Here is a 4,835-nt window from a genome sequence, read left to right on the forward strand (position 1 = left end):
CAGCAGTGGCAGCAGCGACAGCAGCAGCAGTGGCACCTGCATCAAGAGCCCCGAGCAGGCATTACATTCCATTAGCGGCCAGCCCAGCGCATGTGCATGGAGGTGAAGTCTTCAGCGCCCACTTTCCTGTAGGCCTGAGCCCTGGAGCAGCCAGGGATGAGCTGGTGATCCCAATGGCCTGGGAGCCTGGCAGCGAAGGTGGCATTCAGCCTGAGGACTGGCGAACAAGTAGAAGATGGCCCTGATTGCAGCAGGCTAGGCCTAGGGACCCTACCCACATGATTTAATTGTGTACTGGGCCTCTAGTCTATATATATAAAAGCCTAAGTGACCATTATAACTGGTCAACCGAACAACCAATCAACCGGTTGCTATGATGTGCACTGACCACCAGAGGGCAGATGCTCAAAGCAGGAGATGCCCCTTGGTGGTCAGTGCATTCCCACAGCCAACCTCCCAAAGCCAGCCAACTTCCTGCGGTCCCTCCCCACAGCTGACTGGCTGGCCCCAATTGGCCCCAATCAGCAGCCAGACCGAGGGACCCCACCCATGCATGAATTCCACGAATTCCTGCACTGGGCCTCTAATATATATCCTATATAATAAAAGCCTAATATGCTAAGTGACCAGTCATCCTGTTGTCTGTTCAACCAATCAAAGTGAATCCTATCTAATAAAGAGGGAATATGCTAGTTGACCTTCGCACCATTGCAAAGATGGCGGTGCCCACAGCCAATAAAGAGGGAACATGCTAATTGACTGTCCTGCCCTCAAAGATGGCAGCACCCAGTCCCCTCATCCCCACTGGGGCAGCAGGCTTGTGGCAAGGCCGGGCCCACTGCGAGGCGGGCCCGGCTGCTCCGCGCACCTGCTTCCAGAGCCCCCCAGTTCCCTCAGCTCCCCAGCCACCCAGGGCTGGCCTGAGGCACAGGCAAGCCTCGGATGGTGGCTTCCCAGCCACCCAGAGCCGGCCCAAGGCTCAGGTAACCAGGGCCGGCCAAGGCTTGTGCCACGTCACCTCCCACCCCTGAGGGCTCCGGGACTGTGAGAGGGGGCAGGCCAGGCTGAGGGACCCCCCTTCCAGTGCATGAATTTTCATGCACCGGGCCTCTAGTGTGTGTGTGTGTGTGTGTGTGTGTGTGTGTGTGTGTGTGTATCCATCCTAACATTTTCTGAAGTGTAAGTAAATATTTTTGCTGAATATCATTTAGCTCAAATTCTGGTTTTGCAGAATTCCAGGTACTGTTGTCTGTTCTATTGGAACTTTCTGATACTAATTAGGCTGCTGATATGGCTTTAAATTCTTTCATGTTACCAGATAAGGTCATGTATAAGTGTGGGGTGTGGCTACAGTGTTTGAACACGTTTAAGCCTTGGACTGATTAGAGGGCACAGTCCTCTCATGGCTACATGCAAGTCCCAGCTTGGAGGGCAGAGCCCTCCCAGAACAATTATAGCCAACAGCTATAGTTGTAAGCTTGAACCTATGGTCTGAACACATGGCTCCACATGCCTAAGTGATATAGGCTGCAAGTAAACGAAGTTTGATCAGGTGCATGTAATTGAGTAAGATCGAAACCCACAAGAATGTTGTAAACACCTTGACCATGCCCTTACTTTGCCTCGTGGCATCTGGCAATAAAATAAAGACTCGGCTTGTAGGCGTCGGCATTTCTGGCTCTCCATCAGGGAAGCAGCGTCCCACCGAGTCCCAACTTTCCTTCTCTTGTCTATCTTTTCTCAATCCTTTCATCATCCCGACTCGGGTTCACCCTTGGCCGAGCTGTCACGGCACAAGTGGCGCCCAAACAGGGCCTGAGTTCGGGGGAACTACAATTGTTAGGTGAAAGGAGGATCCAGTAAGGAGTGTGCAGAAAGAAAAAGTAGAAAAATAAAAGTAAAAGCTGAAAGCAAAAGTAAGGTGAGGAGCCGAGGTTTGGTAATAGCTCAATGTAAAACATGGGACAATGCTTATTAAAGCATTTTTAAATTTCTTAAGGAGAAAATAAGAAAATAGAAAATAAGATACAGATAAAGTGGAAAACTAGAAGTAGAAGATAGTACAGGTAAAAATTTTTTAAAAAATAAATCTTTATTGTTCAGATTATTACAGGTGTTCCTCTTTTTCTTCCCCCATAGTTCCCCTCCACCTGATTCCCAATCCCACCCCATGCCCTTACCCCCCGCCACTGTCTTCATCCATAGGTGTAAGATTTTTGTCCAATCTCTTCCCGCACCCCTCACACCCCCTTCCCCCTGAGAATTGTCAGTCCATTCCCTTTCTATGTCCCTGATTCTATTATATTCACCAGTCCATTCTGTTCTTCAGGTTTTTTATTCACTTGATTTTTAGATTCACTTGTTGGTAGGTATGTATTTGATGTCATTTTGTTGTTCATAATTTTTATCTTTACCTTTTTCTTCTTCTTCCTCTTCTTAAAGAATACCCTTTAGCATTTCATGTAATCCTGGCTTGGTGGTGATGAACTCCTTTAGATTTTTCTTGTCTGTGAAGCTCTTTATCTGACCTTCAACTCTGAATGATAGCTTTGCTGGGTAGAGTAATCTTGGTTGTAGGTTCTTGCTGTTCATCACTTAGAATATTTCTTGCCACTCCCTTCTGGCCTGCATAGTTTCTGTTGAGAAATCAGCTAACAGTCGTATGGGTGCTCCCTTGTAGGTAACTAACCGGTTTTCTCTTGCTGCTTTCAAGATTCTCTCTTTGTCTTTTGCCCTTGGCATTTTAATTATGATGTGTCTTGGTGTGGTCCTCTTTGGATTCCTCTTGTATGGGGTTCTGTGTGCTTCCTGAACTTGTAAGTCTATTTCTTTCACCAGGTAGGGCAAGTTTTCTGTCATTATTTCTTCTAATAGGTTTTCAATATTTTGCTCTCTCTCTTCTTCTGGCACCCCAAAAATTTGGATGTTGGTACGCTTAAAGTTGTCCCAGAGGCTCCTTACACTATCTTCATATTTTTGGATTCTTTTTTCTTTTTGTTTTTCTGGTTGGGTGATTTTGTTTCCTCATATTTTAGATCTTTGGTTTGATTCTTGGGGTACATTGATCTACAGGTGAGTTTCTGTATATTCTTTATTTCAGACAGTGTATGCTTAATTTCTGACTGGTCCTTCTCCATTTTTTTGGCATTCTCATTAAGATCCTTAAAGGTCTCACTAAGTTCCTCAGCAGTTTTTAGAAGATTCTTGAGTAACCTTATAAATGTGGTTCTGAACTCTATGTCGTCCATTAGTTTGCTTTCCTCCATTTCTTTCATTCGTGATATGTTTCTTTGTCTCCGCATTTCGTTGCTTCCTTGTGTTGATGGAGTGGCTTTGTGTGGTAGGTGACCTATAGGGCCAGTAGCTCAGCCTCCCCAATCACCTGAGGTGGACGCCTTTGGTACACCCCTTTGTGGGCTGAGTGCAAAGTTTTGGTGTAGTTAAGCCTTGATTGCTGTTGGTACACTGGGAGGAATTGACCTCCAGGCCAATTGGCTGTGAGGATCCGCTGTGTCTATAATGGAAAAACTGCTGTGCTGGAGACACGCTTATGGTGCAGGACTTGTTTCAGTGGGGCTTTGGTGCTCACTGAGTCTGCCTCTTGAATGTGTCACTTATGGATGTGAGGAGTTGAAATCTGGTGTCTCACACTGACCACTAGGTACACTGGCTTCTGGATCTCCAATGGGGTGCAGGTCAGCTACTGTCTGAGGCTACCCAGCAGGCTCTACAGGGAGAACTACAGTTTTCTCCTCTTTGCTTGGGGTTTGGAGGTTTTGGAGCTGTCTGACCCAGGCTGCAAGTTTGCTAGGTTAAGCTGCAATAGGGCAGGCCATTCATATGCTAAAGCCACTGCTTAGAACTTGGATGGGTTTGTAGATTGTGCGGGGCGGGGTCTCAGGGCGTGACTAGGCTAGGGTGTGGCAAACAGCGATGGATGCCAGTAAGCTGGCTCTGTGTCTCCAACCGTGTCCCCGCGTCCCGCACCCCAGCACAGTAAACAATTATTCCTGCGCGCAGCCCTGCAAGCAAGCCACCCTCACTTTCCAACCCCACGGCAGACAGTCCAGCTTCTCCCTATAGGAGTTTGGGTCCCCCACGTCTCCCCAGAAACTGGAGTTTGGAGTAATCAGGAGCTTGTCTCCCTTCGGGTTGAAAAAAGCAGCATCCCAGTCGCCTGTTGCCAGCCCAATTCACGCACCTCCATACCTCAGCTTTTCAGCGCTTGTGCACCTCTCAATGCTGTTTGCTCTTTCCTTCTAGTTGTAGAACTTCCACTCAGCCAGCTTTCCCGTGGTTCTGGGTGATAGACGTTTTGTCTTTTAGTTGTAGTTTTGAAATTGTTGTGTGAGGCAGCAGTTTAGGTGTTTACCTACGCCGCCATCTTGGATCCTCCTCCAGTACAGGTAAAATTTTGGTAATTTGTTTGCTCATAGGCACTGGACCTTGTGGGGTTTTGTGGATTCAGTTAAGGTGTAGAACTTTTTTTTTAAATATATTTTATTGCTTTTTTTACAGAGAGGAAGGGAGAGGGATAGAGAGTTAGAAACATCGATGAGAGAGAAACATCGATCAGCTGCCTCCTGCACACCTACTACTGGGGATGTGCCCGCAACCAAGGTACATGCCCTTGACCGGAATCGAACCCAGGACCTTTCAGTCCGCAAGCCGACGCTCTATCCACTGAGCCAAACAGGTTAGGGCAAGGTATAGAATTTATGAGGGTTGCAACCCAGGGAGGTTTGGGCAGGGGCAGCCAAGCCTACCTATAGTTCACAGGTAGAAAGTAAGCTGTAGAAAGTAAGGGCATGGTCAAGATGTTTACAACGTTCTTG

This window comes from Plecotus auritus, assembly GCF_963455305.1.
Source record: "Plecotus auritus genome assembly, chromosome: 4".
Classification (NCBI taxonomy): domain Eukaryota; kingdom Metazoa; phylum Chordata; class Mammalia; order Chiroptera; family Vespertilionidae; genus Plecotus; species Plecotus auritus.